Below are 18,770 nucleotides of genomic sequence, written 5' to 3'. Positions count from 1 at the left end.
TTGTAAACAATGGGAGGGTGAGGAGAACTGATAACGACAGGAGTGTGAAGATTGAAATCAGTCTGCTATAAACTCATCTCAAGCATTTGGTGAAAGGGAGGGACCATGTGCAAATAACTGGTGATCACGTGAAGTGGTCCAATATATTCGGATGAAATTTGTACTATATAAATCTGCAAAATAAATGTTCTAAAAGCACTGCCAATGTTTTTCTAATGAGTTGGGAGGACAGTAGGAAACGATGGAAGGCTATTTGGGAAAAGGACGGGCAGCAGAAGGGGGAGAGAAACAGCAAGTTGGGGGAAAGGCAAGGAATAGCGGGAGGAAGGGGATTGTGTGCGGGAGAAACACAAATACGAGAGAGAAGTGTGATTACGTATGTGGTATTCAAACAATTGACCTGCTTGAATATGCAAGGCAACAACCACAAGTTAATAGCCTCCCATTTTCCCCCCTCCAAGGTTGTGCTACAGTTAAGCTAGGGCGAGGGGAGCCAGGCAAATACGTTGTAATTAAATAAATCATGTGCCCCGCGTCCCAAAGGGCGCATTTAAAAATCAGGAAAATTAAAGATGGTGAAGTGATTTGCTGTCCTCCCCTCGGACAAGGAAAAACTAAGGCGAGGGGAGGAACATTGGTTGAAAAACGCACAAGCTCCTGCCATGGATGTTTCTTCTCAATGAGAAGCCAGATCAACTTAACAAGGAGGGGACTGCAGGGGGGGGGGCTAACAAGATCAGGCGGGCGAGTGGGCGGTGAGAGGTCAGTGAGCCCCGGGGGTAGTGGGAGAGAGCGTTTCAGACGCAGCTAGGAAAACAGTGCAGCACAGGGAATGGAAACGGAAGAGCATACGTAAAGGAAGAGATCAAATAAGGGAGGGAGTGGGGAGGCATGCTAGCAATACAGCAGCAGATGCAGTGGTACGGGGCTCACTGAAACGGCTCTAACCCGTTTGTAATGCCCGCTCTATTTAAATCTGCGTAACTACGGCTGTATTTTCTTTTTTTTAAACCACAAACGGAGTGGGCGGGGCTTGGTTGCACCAGGTTTTGCAGCAGCCATACTGGCCACAGGTAGAAGATGGGTTGATAAGGGATTAAGTAACATTGAAAAGCGAGAAAACAGGAAGACGAATGCTGTGAGGAGGACCGCGAATAAGCAATCAAAAAGATAGGGAAGAATACAAAATACACAGCTCCAGTCAGGCGTGCACGGAGCAAAAGAGGAGCCCAACTGCTGATCGGCCCCCTGTGTGGCGTGGGGAGTAGGGACAAGCTGCGGCCGTGAATAAGTGACGGCGGGGGGGCGTCAGCGGAAGCCTTTAGCTGGGGAAGTAGAAGGGAGGCATGGCCGTGCAGCAGGGGGCGGAGAGCAGGGGGCGGAGCGGGAAGAGCTGCTGGCGTGGGAGGGTGATTGATGGGGGGGGGAAGCAGAGCCCTTTGAAGCTGCTGCCTGCTTGTGGGGACTGGGAGGAAGGGTGACAATATGGGAGGAGAGATGCTGGCCTGAGGCAGAGCGCACCATATGGAGAGGGAGGGGGGTGGGCCGAGTGCAGGAGAAATGCTGCTGGCAGGGGGAAGCCTGTGGGGAAATGCAAGCTCGTGTACGAAGGAGCTTGTGGTCACGTGATTTCACGTGAACTGTTGAGAATCCTACTCATAAAAAAGTGGATGGATAGGAAAAGGTCTCTCTACGAGACCTAAAATGGGAAGTATACGCTCATTAGTCGATGGCAGATGAGGTCCAACTTCAAGCAGCAGTGGCTTTGCCGCCTAGATACAAACTGCAGGTGATTGATTTATAAAGAACCTGTCCTGAGACATCCACCCCTTCTACGCCAATTACCACTTTCAAAGTTTACCAGCCGCAACTGGCTAAAGATAGACGAGGGACCGTGGGAGATGCCAGCGAGATTGCAGGACCAACAGGCTCCCGGCTCATTTTCCTAAACATGCTTTTTTTTAAGTGCGGAGAAAAGTCCTAAGGCCCTGATAACATAATTTACGTAAGGTTCACAAAAACCTCGGAGTGCCTAAAACACAAGCATTTGCAATGCAATAGGTCTCACATTATTAAAGTTTGAGCTATTGGCATTGCTAAAATAATGCATCACCAATAGCTCAAACTTCAGAAACGCGAGACCTATTGCATTTCAAATGCTTTTGAGAGTGTTGCTTTGTCTTGAAGAGAGGGTGAGGGAGAGAGAAGAAGCATGAGAGGGAGGGGGAGAGAGAGAGAGAGAGGAAGCATGAAAGGGAGGGGGGAGAGAAAGGAAGAGGGATAGAGGGCGAGAGAGGGAAAGGAAGAGAAGCCCGGGGTCCAGCACCAAGTGAGTCACTGAGATTAGCACCCTCCCCGTGACTACTGCCTTCTCCTAGCTGCTGCTTTTAGCAGATGCACTCTGAGGGGGTGTACCCCACAGAACGAGAACTTCCCAGGGTACCTCATACTTTGAGCATTTGCGCCCGGTAACTAGCACTTGTGTGTGTGTGTGGGGGGGGGGGGGGTTGTGCGCAGTGCACTAGTGGTGTGTAAACGCCATATGGAAGGTTCCTACGAGTAATGGGCGCACATGAAGATATTACGCCCAAGAGCACAAGTTCGGTCACTCAGTGGCACCTGAAATCCAGTCACTTAATTGTGGTTCGCCGACGTAACGGGTTATAGCAACACACCCTGCTCTATAGTTTCGTTTTTCCTCAGTGCCGGCTGATTACAAAAAATCACACACATCACCATGTTTGCGAAAATGGGGAACTGGGATATATTGTGGCAACGAGTTTTTTTTATATTCACTTTCATTCTCTCAGTGGCACGTCTTTTACTGTAAACCAGCCGAGTAAACCTGTTACTCACTCAACACGCATATGAGCTACATATACACACACACATACTGTCACACACGAGATTCATGCCTGCAGTGAACTCCAAAAGCAGGGACATCTTAAGGATTTTGGGGGCCCTTGGCCAAACATATTTTGGGGGCCCCTGTTCAGAACAATCTTTGAATTTCCACTTTGAGCCCCTGTTTCCCACACAGTTTCCGCTTCCTCAGCTGCTTTAGTGATCCAGTTTGCATCATAGGCATTAGCCTATATATTCCTGATGTAAATGGATGCGTGCAGCTGACAGCGGTAGGATTTGGTGTTTCCTGCCCTGCTACTAGGTTTTTCATATTTTGTAAATTGTATATGTGTGGCTGAATTACTCTGTGCTTTTTAACAATTTCTCCTACCCACGCGCACTTGAACTTTACTTGATTCTGCTTGTCTACATCTCCTTAGCTGCTCCGATTTACACCTCACCTTTACTCCAGTCCTGGTCTGTTACGGCTGATATGCCGATTGTACGGAGGGCTGGGGCTACTATCGGGCTCCTCACTTCTGCCCTCGCAGTTGCCGCTTCCTCAGCTGCGTTAGTGATCCAGTTTGCATCAGAGGTATTAGTCTATATATTACCAATGCAAACGGACGCGTGCAGCGGGGCGCTGCTGGCGCGCTAAAGGCAAGCCCAGAGGCGTCCGGCGCCAGCCATGCTGCCCCTCCGGTGAGTTTCATCCACTATATTACAATAGGGAAAAACTGCCTAGCCTTAGACGGCTTCCATTATGTCAGTGTACAGTGGCTGATCCGAGCTTGGAGGTAGACTTTTGGTGCAATAAGTACAACTGGTCTCTCCCCCAGCCCAGGAATCTCACACCCAAGATCCTTCCATGCAACAATAAGTATAAAAACAATAAGAAAACAGAGGATTTAAAGGCCACCCTTTAAATTGTCGCTCTATGCAAAAGCATGAACCACACATTTATGGCCTACTTTTAGACGAACAACCTGATTTTTTATTTCTCACTGAGACCTGGCTGTCTGAAGCCTCCAACCCTACTATCACCTCAGCCATCCCTACAGGTTATAAAATCCTTAGGAGGGACTGAGTGAGTGGGAAGGGGAGTGGTGTCGCCATAATTAACAATAAAAAACTAGACTGCTCTCCCATCCCGATGGAAAACATCGAGGGTGCAGAGTCCTTAGGCTTCCGCTGTACCTTAACCCCCCAACATAGCATAGCTGTTTTTCTGATTTACAGACATCCCAATGCAATTGGACATTTTATTACTATGCTTAATACATCCACCACCTCCCTGGCCTTAAAATACAACAACTGCATTATTCTGAGAGATTTCAATATACATATGGACAATGGAAAAGACCCTCAAACAATTTACTAGTTGGAGACGCTGCACACCTGCAACATGTTTCCATCTATTTCTTCTGCCACCCTTGAGAAGGGCCATACCCTAGACCAAATCTTTTACAACTTTCACATATCAGTAAGCCTACCTCTTCCCATTATCTGGTCTGATCACCTCCTTTTAAAATTCATCATTTCCAACTCTGCTACAGCCCCTCTGGCTAATGCAGGGCAGAGGTTCCCTAATTACAGGACATTCCATAAAATATCCATCCTGATGTTAGCAGACAATCTCGGTTGTTCCTCACCAGAGCTGTCTGGCTGTTCCAACTCAAGTGCCCTCTCAATAGATTCATGGCTCTGAACCAACATTGATGCAGCGCTACTGGTTGTTTCCCGCTCCTCAAAGAGTTTGGCCCCATCAGCTCCATGGTTTGATTGCCTCAGATCTGACAAAAGAAATTGTAGAAAAATGGAACGGAAATGGCGTAAATCCTATCTACCTGAGGACAGGAAGGTGTCTAAGACAACTTAAAAGCTCATTACATTCTTGTGTGGGCAGCCAAGAAAAACTTCTTTCAACCAAGATAGAAAATGCCCAAAATAAGAGTAAGGAAATCTTTAGTATAATTAAATCTTTTACCGCCCCAAAAGCCAGGAACAAAGGAAGGGCCGTGCATGGAAGAATGGTCCAAGCAAATAGCTCAATTCTTCCACAAACAGATCTCTGTGATCCAACAAGCCTTCACTAACATCTCTGAGGAAGAACTGACCTTCTACCTTGGTTCTAATAGCATATTTCACCTCTTGGATCCTGCATCTTTACTAGCTTTCCCTAAGTTTCAGCTTAAAGAGTCACTGACCCTTCTCCAAAGCATTAAATCTGGCTCTCCTACCGACCCATGTCCAGCAAATATATACTGAACGTATTAGTTCCCACCATAAACCCCATGGTAAACCAGCTGTTTAATGCTTCCCTCTCCTCAGGCAACATGCCGAAATTATGGAAGAATGCTAAGATTCTTCCACTGATAAAAAGTCTAACGACAAACTGACGGACCCCGCCAACTACAGGGCAATCTCCCTTCTTCCAGCCCTCTCCAAAATATTAGAGAAGCATGTAAACAAGGCCCTCCAAAAACACATTGAAGATGGGAAGCTCCTTCATGAGTCACAATCCAGTTTTAGGGCTAACTACAGTACGGAGTTCGCTCGGCTGGAAGTGACTGAATCTTTGAAGGGTAAGCTGGACCAGGGAGGCAAGTCTGTTCTGATACTGCGCGATCTGTCAGCGACCTTCGATATGGTCCCACATGAGAGGCTCCTGGAGAGACTTGCTAACATCGGCCTGGCGGAGACCATCTTAACATGGATGTCATCCTTCTTGGCAAATAGCTCTCAGGACAGCTGACTCTCCCCTTTCTTATACCCGGTTCCGGCCATGAATGTAAGTGTCCCTCAGGGTTCCATTCTCAGTCTTACCCTTTTTAATATATATCTATCCCCCCTTGAATTTCGGGTAGAGGAAGAGGGTGCCAAAATTGTTTCCTATGCTGATGACAACCAGCTGATTTTTACGTGTAAAAAAGGAACCAACTTTGACAGGGCAATGATTTGGTCTTGCCTCACAAACATTTTTACCAGGCTTAAGATCAATCAGCTGAAGTGCAATCCTGACAAAACTGAAGTTGTTTTCTTTGGTAATCCAGAAACGCCTGACTGGAGCTCTGGTGGCCAAAAGATCTGCCTCCCCTGCCCGCGGAAAAGGAGAAAGTAAAAAACTTAGGAATAGTCATAGACAATACACTCTCCATACGCTTACAAATCCAAAATCTAACTGGTGCTTGCTTTGGCATACTTCGGATGCAAAAAAAATTCCTGCCACTTTTACCACTTGAGAGCAGAAAGATTGTGGTGCAGGCGCTGGCGAAATCAAAGCTTGAGTATGTCAATAGCTTGTACCTCGGTCTTCCCAAATCCCTTATCCAGCGCCTACAAGTGGTACAAAACTCGTCCGCCAGAGCCATCCAGAGACCTAAACCCGGATCTAGTATGACCCCTATTGTTAAGTCTCTAAACTGGCTCTGCATAAAAGAATGGATCGACCATCATCTTTAACTCTTTACCCGGCTAAGGACCTGGCTACCTAAATAGGCAGGTTAACCGCTACAAAACATCTAGACCCCTAAGATCTTCCAATACCAACCTGGCCATTGTGCCTAAAATATGCCGTGCCCGCACTGGAGGCAGATCCCTCCGGTTTCTAAGATGCAAAATTGTGGGACAGCCTCCCTGAGTCTCTGAGACTAACCACAGACCTACTCTTTTTCAGGAAGAACTTAAAAACCTGTCTTTTTAATAACTGATGGGTCTGTTACATATGTTTTCCTCCTGCTGTTGCGTGCCAGGACACTCTAGTCTGAGTAACTAGGTGCTTTATTAAATACACTATTTCATTTCATTAGGTCCCTGACAGTGCAAAGGAACACTCGTTCAAATTCTAAGGGCCTTATTTATGAGGCCTTGCTTCACTTTTATGTCGCCGGTGCTTCACTTTTAGTGACGCACCAGCAGTGTACAAAATGTGCCATTTTGCGCCCTATTTACAAAGTGACGCATCTAGGCAGATGCGTCACTTTGTAAACCCCTGCACCACATTATACCTGCGCCAGGTATAATATATGCAGGGTGATTGTTCCCAGCAAAAAGCCTCGTAGAAGTGGCACATTGAAATCAATGAGAACACATTGCGCCACTTCTAGAACGCTATTGCATCAATATCTTACACCTGCCTCAGAGCAGGTGTAAGACTGATGCAGGCATGCCCCATGTGAAATGACAAATTGCTGGAGTTGCGTCTACTTTCAGACAAACACCAGTAATGCACCAATTTTGCGCCTACAGATATGTCAGAAATACTGATGTATCTGTAACTCCTTGCGACATGATGCGTCGTTCAGTAAATATGATGCATCCAACATGTCGCAAGGAGGGCGCACTAAGAAGTGACGCATTACTGTTTTCACACAGCGATGCATCACTTCTCACAAATAAGGCCCTAAATGTGTTTACATCTAATATTCATGGATAGTTATGTGTGTTTTCAATATTGTAACACAGCAGCAGCTCACCAATATTACTGCAAATAATCTCTGTGACTCCCTCCCATTTCTTATGTAGGCCCTGTTTTGATCTAAACGAAACTTTTTTTTATGTATATTGCATGAAACAAACACAACATTTCTCTGCAAAATGGCTGTACTAGACTCTCACACATCAGGTACATAAAAAAATAAATGAAAGGAAAACAGTATCTGTTAAAGCAATATTCAAGGTCATTAGGGCAAAACTCTGGAGAATGGAGCTGACTGTCAGGGGGCCCCCTCAAGGGCTGGGGCCCTGGGCCAGAGCCCACTTTGCCCCTGTGTTAAAACGTCTCTGTCCAAAAGAACGAACAAATTAAGGGAAGCATGCATTTTCCCAACACATAAAACAACCATTTATAAATCCAGTATGTCTTTTCTTTGCAATCTGGTGCAATGGTTAATTTTCTATTTTTTATTTTATTTCAAGCGCATGCTACAAAAAAATAAAAAGACAAAAAGGAAATGTACCATCACCTGAACGAGGCTGCATTATAATTGTAACAAAAATTGTTGATTTAAAAAAAAAAACATCCATAATGGAGCGGTTTTACTAGAGATATTTTGTAAACCAGAAGCTTTTCAATTGTGCAACACATTTTTTGTTTTTCTATGTGAAGGAGAGAAAGATAAATTGCCAGCCAACCGTTTATTCAAAAGCAATTAGCTACAATGTTGCCTTGATACTTAAACAGTTTACAACCTAAACTTTAGAAAGGACTGCAAGCAAAACATACAGCAGCCATTTGAAGTTAATATAAAAACGTGAAATAAAAAAGCACATTTTAAACCAGCTATGCAACCGAAGAGAAAGCAAATGTTTTTGGCAAGGTGTAACAGATTTGCTAAAACTTTGTGAATTCCCACAAAGTGAAGGGAGCGAATGGGATTATTGGGCTGAGCCATTGCCTAAACCATAGGTCTTTGAACGTTTGTGCTCTGAGCCCCCTTAAGTAAAATTGTTTGAAATCGGGCCCCCCTCCAAAATTGAATGGCAAGATTTGGGGGAACAGGAGAGGCGAGCCCAGGTGGGACTTATCAGTGAAACCTTTTTTTAGAGATTGTAATCTATAATAATTGAAACACTTATGAAAGAGACAATGTATAGAACAAAACCAGAAATTGACCAAAAAAACTGTGCTTCTTAATAGGGGTGTTATGATGAGCCCGCCACTCTCCTGGGCCCCAATGCAACTGCTGCACTATTGATGGCTGCAGCCAGGGCTGGCATTTTCTCAGACAGCGCCCTGGACGAAAATTAATTTGGCACCCCTCCTGAACCTCCTCCTCCACCTCTCTCCATCTGCCCCTCCCATTGGTGATTCTAGTGGGGGGGCATGTTTGTGCTCAGAGGTAACGTCCTCCTGAATATCTCAGAGCAGTGACTGGCCTGTGAACACACATCTGCCTTTTGACCCTTCACCTGAACCGCATATTTAGTTTTTAAACTGGAAGTGGTTCCATGGAACGGTGAAGGGATGATGAATGGGGTGTGAGATATAGGGGTTCAGAGGAAGGCTAAGGAAAATAAAGAAAACAAGGTTTTATAGCCAGTCTGGGGGTAATGAACTGAACTGGAAGCCTGGAATGAAAGCATTATTCAAGGAAGCTCAGAAGGTCAGCTGCATGTCCGCCCTTCTAAATTAGCTGCCCCGGGCCTGGTTCCAGCTCACCCATGCCAACAGCCAGCCATGGTTGCAGCCCTGAAAAGCAGGCTGTCTCTCTGCCTGTTCCCCCTTCCTCACTGTATCTGGCCACGAAACCTGGCCATCACTCCAGTCTTTCAACAGACTCCCTTTCCTGAACAGTAAGAAATGAGATCCCATGTGTTGCCCCCTCCTTGCAGTAAAGGTGCCCTCTGTCCTAAAGCTAGCATGGCAAATGAGGCTGCATGCCCACTCGCTGCCCCTTTTTGTAAAGTAAGAAAATTGTAATTGTGATGCAGCGGGCATCTCACACTCCTGGGTACCGGTGCCAATGAACTTACTTCATTAACGATAGCTACTGCCTTGCAAAGAGCAGTTTCCACATACATTTTAAAACAAGCATTAGGAATGCATTAGGGCTCGGGTTTGTTTGAGTTTCATATAATGGCATTGTAAATGGTAATGTGTTTTAGCCATGTTTTTTGGAGTGCACTGACGGATTGGTGACGTTACAACGCAGGCTATTACAACGCATGCTGTTACAACGCGGTTTTTACATCGCATACCATTACAACGCATAGTGCTTTTAAGCGCTGGATAGTGAATTATTTAATTTACTATTCCAACTCCAGTCCCCGTGGATAGTAGGGAAGGTGTTGGATAGTAAATTAAATATATTCCCTATCCTAGAGCGCCCCCCAGCGCAATGCGTTGTAATGGTTTCGTTGTAATGGTTGCGTTGTAATGGTAGTGCGTTGTAATGAATGCGTTGTAAGTGATGTTTCCCGCACTGACGGCTGTTGATGATTGTGCCAATTGAAAGAGTGGCTGGTGCACTGTCAGCTGTTGGTGTGTGTGTGTGTTTAGTGAAAGTTGCACTGACATTGTTTGTTGTGTGCTTGGGTGTTTAGCGGCACTGATGCATGGTCATGTTTGTTTTTGGTGAAAGCGTACATTGATGGTTGTTGGTGTTTGTGCCTGGTGAAAGCATTCATTGACGGCTGGGGGTGTGTTGTTGTGTGTGTTGTTTTCTGTGTAGTGGTGAGTGTGTGGTGGTGAGTCTGTGGGGGTGAGCCTGGGGGGGGGGGGAGTGTGTGGTGGTGAGTGTGTTGTGGTGAGTGGTGACGAGTGTGTGGTGTTGAGAGAGTGAGGTGTGTTATGTGTGTGTGGTGTATGTGTGTGTGGTGTTTTCTACACACTCACACACTGCCCATACACATTCACACACTGCTCACCCGCACACTCCCAATGTCACCATGCATAGTCACACACTGTTTATTCTGCACACTCACCCAATGTGCACCCTTACACACTGTCTCTGCAGTCACTCTGCACTCACTGTCACTCTGCACTCACTGTCACTCTGCGCACTCTGTTACTCTGCGCACTCTGTCACTCTGCGCACTCTGCACTCTGCACTCACTGTCACTCTGCACTCACTGTCACTCTGCACTCTGCACTCACTGTCACTCTGCACTCACTGTCACTCTGCACTCTGCACTCACTGTCACTCTGCACTCTGCACTCACTATCACTCTGCACTTTGCACTCACTGTCACCCTGCACTCACTGTCACTCTGCACTCACTGTCACTCTGCACTCACTGTCACTCTGCACTCTGCACTCACTGTCACTCTGCACTCTGCACTCACTGTCACTCTGCACTCACTGTCACTCTGCACTCACTGTCACTCTGCACTCTGCACTCTCAATCTGCACTCTCAACCTGCACTCTCAAACTGCACTCTCAATCTGCACTCTCAATCTGCACTCTCAATCTGCACTCTGCATTCTCAAACTGCACTCTGCACTCTCCATCTGCATTCTGCACTCTCAATCTGCACTCTGCATTCTCAATCTGCACTCTGCATTCTCAATCTGCATTCTGCACTCTCAATCTGCACTCGGAATCTGCACTCTGCATTCTCAATCTGCACTCTGCATTCTCAATCTGCACTCTGAATCTGCACTCTGCATTCTCAATCTGCACTCTGAATCTGCACTCTGCCTTCTCAAACTGCACTCTGAATCTGCACTCTGCACTCTGAATCTGCACTCTGCACTCTGAATCTGCACTCTGCACTCTTTGATCTGCACTCTGCACTCTGAATCTGCACTCTGCACTCTGCACTCTGAATCTGCACTCTGAATCTGCACTCAGAATTCTCACTCAGAATCTGCACTCTGAATCTGCACTCAGATTCTGCACTCACTGTCACTCTGAAGCACACTAAATTGTTGATGCGACCACAAATGTGTGAAGCACCATACAAGTTAACCCTTCCTGCATAGCCAAGCAAAGCGAGTCGAAGGAATATTTTACCACACTAAAAGTATCTAAAAATGAATAACAACTGCTATTCAAACAACGGGTGTAGCTATTGGAAACATTCTAAAAAGTTGATTCATTTTAAGTTAACCAATATGGGGCCAAACAGATAGCACACACTTTCCATATGGCTTTCTAATGGCCGTGTATACCTAACAGATCCCAATGCTACTGTAAAACAAGGGGCTTATAGAAAGATATGCGGATCGCACATGTAAATAATTGTTGTGGTAATGTCAATGTAAGCAACTCGCATAGTGAAGTCTTCGTACACCTAACATGTTACTGTTAGAACCAGTCCATAGATGGAGCTCATAATGTATGCAAAGCAGGAAGCATATGGGCAGTCATACCCGAGACTAATTAATTCCATATTCAAAAGCTTTATTTCCTCAGAAATTAGCATGAATATATACCTTCTGGCACTTCAGTCAAATTTCATTTTAACATTCCACATTGCAGAAAAATCCACAGGCTATCGACTTACAAAGTGTTGTGCCAATGAGAGGGGGTGACAACGTTTTGTTATAATCTCAAATGTAACAGATCATATTTCAACAATCTCTGAAATCCACACCTACATAAAATGCACATATGGGGCATATATAAATATATATCGTAAAGTAATACTCCATGTATAAGAATCTGCTCTGGAAACAGTCACATGAGCTTAATCACATAGGACAACTTCAAAACACAATCAGGCGCAATGAAGAGTCGTTTTCACGGCTGTCATATCATTTCAAAAGCGTGTGCCCGATAAACACGTCGGTGTGGCGCTCCTCACCGGGCTGACAGGAACGGTTCACTTAGTCTAAGAGCCATCACACAGTGAGCCAGATTCTATAACTAACTACAGATGGGACGGCCCCCACCCAGCCTCCCCTGCAGAAAAAGACAGAGCACTCTACGAGCAAGAAACAGGCTTACCGTGAGGATGGCATATCCCACCCACAGTGTCACCGGATGCAGGGTAGATTGAGGTTACAGTAGTAAGATGCGGGAGTTGTTTGTTATGAAAGCTAAACTTTACTGGAAAGAAAGAAAACATGTATTTTTACTAAGATGCGTGGAACAGGACCGGGTCATGCATGCAGTGAGATGAAGTGGTTGGCTGTAATCGCCAGGGCGACAAACGCACTGCTGAATGGTGAATGCGCTCAGACCATCTGGATTGCATTACACGGGCACCCTGACAGCTCCTAATTAAAATTAATGGACTGCCGTGCGCGAAACTGCACAGAAAATGCCATAAATGGCGGACGAAAATTACACATGGCCTATTGAGATAAGGCTACTAAAAAAAAGGCACCGCAAGGACCAATCAACATGCAGATAGTAAAATAATGTACTAAACAAGTTCGCGCACTGAGAAGTTTTTCCAGCAGAAGTCGGAACCCCGTAAGAATAGGAGCTCGCAGCTCCGCCCCACTTCTAAAGAAGTGGTGACGTCGCCGAGCGCTAAAAACAGGACCCCCATATTGCTTCATCTCCCTCTCTGCCATCTCTCTCTGAGGCCCAGCTAATGGGTCTCCTCTGCTTCAGTTTTCCCCTCCCTTGGGCCATAGGTCCAAAGCCCAAAGCAAACCTGGTGCAGAAAAGGTGCAGTGGGTCATAAAGGAAGCAAGGAAGGATAGTAAAACAGCCATAATCGGGATTTAGTTGGTTCCTCACACCTCTGGGTTCCAGTGGCACTGCACCTGTGGAAACAATGTACATGACAGCCTTGCGAAGCACGCTGTTTCCTCTGCCCATTCCACTGGCCCATTCCCCCTAGGCCAGAGGCCCAGCATTGGCTATTTGCTCCTGTGTGTAAAGTAAACCTGGGAAAAGGCCCACATTTGGCCTCTTTGTCTTGCTCCCTGCACATTGCAGGTTACCTGTACTCTGAGGCAATAATACAGCCACATGTTGGGTGCAGGGGTCACTGTGTCGCTGCACTGATGGCAGTGATTGTCCTTTCAAGAAATGAGTCACCGTTTCTCCCCACCTTCCTCAGATCACCCCTCTGAGAAAACAAGCCTCCGTCTATTTATAAATGAAAAACATAACCCCCACATAGCACCCCTACTCGGGGCCATCTCTTTGACACTATGTATAGATCATGCTCTTATTCTGTTTCTCCTGGGACATAAATATGAGGCCCCAGGTGTCTGGACCATCAGGGTTCGGGGTCTCAATACGACTCTGCTGAAATCTTTTCTGCCATTGCCCCCCTCGATTCACCTGGAAGGTCATCTGGACAGAGATCAAGCAGGTAGGATCTATGAGGAACAACATGCCCATGCTTTTTTTGTTTAACTTTACTTTTAAAAAAACAATTGACCCTACATGGTTAATGTAGCTCTTGAGAATCCTCTTGGTGAAAGTGAAGGGAGGGCAGTTGGGAGAGGGTTTGGGGGGTATCCTGAGCTGTGAAGCTGAAGAAGGGAAAGAGAGCCGAAACAGGTCTGCTTACCAGGGTTCCTGCTACCTAAAAGGAATGTAAATGTGTGCATTTGGTTAATCAGCCAATGCAAAGGCTGCTTGGGACACAGGCATCAATCGAGGGAGGCAGCTGAATTTTTATGGAGAGAAAGGTTTATTCTTTTTGCGAATGAATGTAAGGGTGTAATCAGCAGAGCTCTAAAAACGCTTTTAACGGGCACTATAAACATATTTGCACAATGACATTCTACCTATTACTGAAATATATACTATAAAAGCACTTGTTTTATCTTAATCAATAAATCAATTTGTGGCACCCTATCTCATACTGTATATAATACAATGTTAAAATTCATAGTGCTTTTTGTTACAGGATGGGACCTCGCAGCACTATAAATACACTAGTCGCTATTCCCCACTGCACTAATCAGAATTCAGATCTTTAGCTCTTTGATCCCACATAAAGACATCTGCAGCGTTCACATTAGCCAACTGCAGTTTCATAATATAAAATAATACATTACCGCTGTTTAGTTTAACTTGCCTTTATGGTTTGTGTTTTTTATATGCAGTTAACTGAAAGTGAAAAATCAATAAGACACAGAATATTTGGGCATTTTTAGGTAAGCCTTTGACCCCACCGCCACGGCATGGATTACAGTTCTCTACTTTTTAAGCACTTCAACCATGCATGTAAATTAAGGCAGCCTGGAAAACTCTTTTACAAGTACTTAGAGTGCCTTTTGTGCTCCTCTGGGAATACAGCCACAGTCCCACAGGGGGCTGCATCCCACAGTTTGAAGACCTATGCCCTATGATGTGCTGGTTGGAAGCAAAATGGGAGTGGCGATTTAGCAGACCAATAGGTCAAGTCAGCTGACAAAACCTCTTCTTCATATGTATATTAATACGTACGATTTCTTTGGGGGGAAAACAATAGTCTGGCAACACAGCTAAAGCTATCTCAAAAAAAGAGGCCAGACCTAAAATTCAGATGCCTAGTTAGTGTCACTTCTGCAGTACTGTTATTATTTAGGGTCCACTTTGTAAATGTAGTTTGAAAAACACTTTTGGCCGTAACTTTGTTCGTTTAATTTTGGGGGTTTATTTTCCTGAATGCTCTTGAACACCGTGGAAGGCCCATTGGATGTCACCCCTCTCTCAACCCTCTTCCTTTTTTTTTTACGGTAAATGACGTTTTAAAACGTTCTCACCGTTTCCTGCGTGTTTTATTATTTACAGTTTTAACAAAGTGGTATTTCTACCTTATTTGACTATAGCACATTTTGAAGGGAGAATTAATAATTTACAATTCTGTTTTTCAAAATATACCACTCTCATTGAGGAAATGCATCATCAAAGAAAGTGTTCCATAATATTATGTTGTCAGTGTGTTTACAAACGTAAGCCCAGCAACATTTTTAACCTCCGTAACAATGCCCCGTAATTTGATGTTGTAATGCCACATTCTGGAAATACCAGTAGCATAGGAGCAGTTTTACCGGACAGCTTCGGGTTTATGCTTCTGAATGGGAGGGCAGTGCAATGATAGGTATTTTTCTTCTCAGCTCTATGATGAGAAAACTAAAAACATTGCCTCTCTTTGTCTGCACTTTGCTGTCTGCTGCTCATGCACTAACTCAAACAAATCCCCAGGTTGAATGTATTTCAATTGGACACTACAAATACAGAAGTAGCTGCGCTGAGCCAGCACAGCAGTTCATGATACAACCTCTCATGCGATAATGCCACATCGAGCATCATCAGTAGCGTTTGGTCTTTAGTGAGCTTGGCATTACTGCGCAATTCAGGATCGGTTTCTGATCCTGAGCGGAAACGTTAATAGGTAACAGTGATAGTTACTGACTCTATGAGTGATTTGATTCCATAGCTATGGAACCAGTTGTCTTACCCGTCACTTCTGCTTGCAGCTGCCTACGCGACAAAGGTTGAAGATATCAATGATGTAGTCAACGGATACAACTGCGCCAGAGGCAGCATGCCCAGGGCAGGTCTACTTCATGTGTAATGGAGGTCGCTGGTGCGGAGGTACTCGGATCAATCAGTACTGGATCGTATCAGCCGCCCATTGCTACCAGCCGTGAGTGTTTCTCTTCTCCTGTACAATATATCAGGAGGTCGAAATATGCCGACTTGAACCATTGAATGATGGCCATTGCCCAATGATCTCACCCATGTTTGATGTCCTTGGGTTCAGAGGTGAAAGGTGGGAGGTGGATCCTCTGCGTTCTTACGGTGAGGAAGGAAGTGATCCATCCGAGCACATGCCCTTGGATGCCAATGTGGGGGAGTCTTTTTATCAGTGTGTAGTGGGATATAGTACAGAAGGCTGCTGAGAGGTCAAGGAGGATCAAATTTGCTGTTTGTCGATCTGCGATGCAAAAGAGATATTTTGTTGGGCCCTGGGGAGGGTCATACTTCCATTTGCCTTTTGAGCAGGAAACTGCTTGCTAGGATTTTAGTGCTTGTTTCATGCAAGTGAAGAGAGCTAGGATGGAAGAGCAAAAAGGTGGATAAATGAAAGGGTAAGAGGAGGGATGCAAGAGCAAAAGGGTCAAGGGTATAGGGTGAATGAGTTGACAGATTAGAAATGGAAAGATGGGGAATATGAAAGGACGAGTGTGTGAATGCCTGGATAGATAGATATGTGGACATATGGATGGATTGATGGATGGATTATTCAAGTGTGATGGTAACTTTCTTAAGGGGAGTAGGGTTTGCTTGCCTGATGCTCAGCGTTTGAGAATAGGTAATGTTCAAGTGAGGTGTATTTACATTTTCTGGCTACCTCCTTGTAGCCATCCATCTGTGGCATCGCCCCAGTGTAAGTAAGTTTGCATTTCCAAAAGCATGCAGAGGAAATTCAGTCGGTAACGGGATATGATCTGAGTAAGATGTCTCCTGTAAGTGTTAAATACTGCCATGGCCTTCGGACTGTCTTGGTGAACCCTGTGGTTGATGTGTTTTAGAGCCGATGATGATTCCATTAAATTTGTTGAATATAGTCTGAATGGAACAGATACAATTATTGTCCCATTACCAAGCGAACCTTTCTTGAAACTCGGATGATCACAGAGGATCTTGTGGTCTATTGTCCCATGGTCCACAGAAAGTTGAAATAAAATCAAAATAGCCATTTTGCAAACATTGAAGGAGAAGAGCAGCTATTTGCTGATATCAGCAGTCGGGTTTCTGTGCCCTTACAGGTCGGGAGGCTGATTGCAAGTCGTGTAATTCATTTTACCAATACTCGTGCATGGCAGGTGGCCTGGCTCTGTGGTATTTTGCTGTGAAAGCTCAGATCCTAGATGGGTATGTGGTGCGCCTTTCCAAAGGGTGAGCAGTTGATTTGTTCATAGTGCTCATTAGAACTTTCTTTGGCTCATTGGGACTATTCGTGGTGGAATGGGACATGGATGACTCTTATACGTACTTCAAGATGTAGACATATGGTCGTCTATGACCTGTCGTAAGAAAGAGCGCAACAGTGTTAACGTTTAAGTGTGGCCACAGTCTTGCAAATAGTTTATGTTGAACATTTTCTAGAGTGTTCTCTCTGTCACTCCTTCTGGCCCTCATTTAAAATTGGTCAAGAAATTTTCAGTAACACGACGAGGTGGTAATACTATTTTTCTGCATTTAAAGCTGCAAAGCTAGCACCGATGTTGCCCTTGTGAATGGGCGTGACTTTCCTCTGCTGTGATGGCGCATCACCACATTTGAAAGTTCACTTGATGTTGCAAAAGTTTATGAAATGTGCAGTCTGCAGTTTCTGCACAATTGCATGACTGCACATCACCAATAGGTTTAAACGAGCTGTCCCTCCATCAGTCCATCCTTTGTCTTCCACTCTGTCTCTACCTCTATTTTAGTTAACTCATTCTCCATTCATGTTTTTCCCTACAAGGGCCAACACTTTGGTAGCCTACCTTGGTGAGTATGACACGACTTACACCGAAAGCACGGAGCAGGCCATACAAGTCTCTAAAGCCATCAAGCATCCGAACTACAACTCCGAGAATCAAGACAACGACATCATGCTGGTCAAGCTGTCCAAGCCGGCACAGTACAACCACTACGTCTCTCCGATTGCTCTGCCAACCAGCTGTGCAGCAGCTGGTACCTGGTGCCTCACATCCGGATGGGGAAATACCCAGCCTGATTCAGGTAAAATGGCGCAAATCCACTATTTCTACTATTTCAATCAGGTGTATAATATACACGTTTGTCTGTGTCATTGTCCAGTTTGCAATCAACACACATTCCAAAATGAGGCTGGAATTAAACGGCAATGTCCTTCAGTGCAGTTGACTGTATGTCTAAAAGCTAACTGTAGAAATGGAAGTTCAGAAGATGCGAGGAAGTTGCTGTAAGTTGCCTTTTGCTTTGCATTCTCGTCTTTGGTCCTTTTGTTTTGGTGTTATAAATGTAAAATTGTGCGTGACACCTGACATAGGACAATTCGAGGTACCTGAGGTGATGTAAAAAGTCTAGCTGTGGAAGAACAGAAATGCAACCAGTTCAAGCAGTGGTCTTTTTAGTGCTGCGCCCCCTCATGTAAACAAAAATCGTTGTGGTGCCCCAAAATGAAAAAAATATTTTTGACGCAACTAATCTATATAATTTGTATTTCTAAATATATTTAGGAAGTCAAACATTGCAGTTCTCTTCAGTCATCTCTTTTAAAAACAAGCATTGGCATAGCCAATAGGTCTCGCCTTTGGGTCCTTATAAGAGTTTAGCCATGCAACAGTTGATGTTGTTGCACCAAGGATATTGTGCTGCATAACTAAATACTTATGAGGTCCCAAAAGCGAGACCTGTTGGCTATGCCAATGCTTGTTAAATGTGCTCTGCACCTTAATACATGTATCTATCAAAGGTGCAGTTTACACGTTTCATTCAGCTGCAGGTGTTTCACGTGGAATTTGTGTGTTAAATGTGAAAACAATCTTTGTTTTATGTCTTCAAAAAGAACGCTGAAAATGAAACTATGTTCTCTTCAGGGGCTGTCTC

General features: G+C 44.9%; 1 pseudogene across 1 annotated transcript in view; it reads left to right on the top strand.

Moving 5' to 3' along the window:
* Positions 1 to 17,690: 17,690 nt before the first annotated feature.
* LOC147706858 (trypsin-3-like) overlaps positions 17,691 to 18,770 on the top strand; it is a 63,730-nt pseudogene continuing 62,650 nt past the window's right edge. Inside the window, exon 1 of the transcript XR_015296599.1 lies at positions 17,691 to 17,921. The product of XR_015296599.1 is annotated as a trypsin-3-like (transcript). The remainder of the gene's footprint in view (positions 17,922 to 18,770) is intronic.

This window comes from Lissotriton vulgaris, chromosome 6 (assembly GCF_964263255.1).
Source record: "Lissotriton vulgaris chromosome 6, aLisVul1.2, whole genome shotgun sequence".
In the NCBI taxonomy this organism is placed as follows: Eukaryota; Metazoa; Chordata; class Amphibia; order Caudata; family Salamandridae; genus Lissotriton; species Lissotriton vulgaris.
The sequence above is the reverse complement of the archived record's forward strand: the minus strand, read 5'-3'. Positions and strand labels throughout refer to the sequence as shown.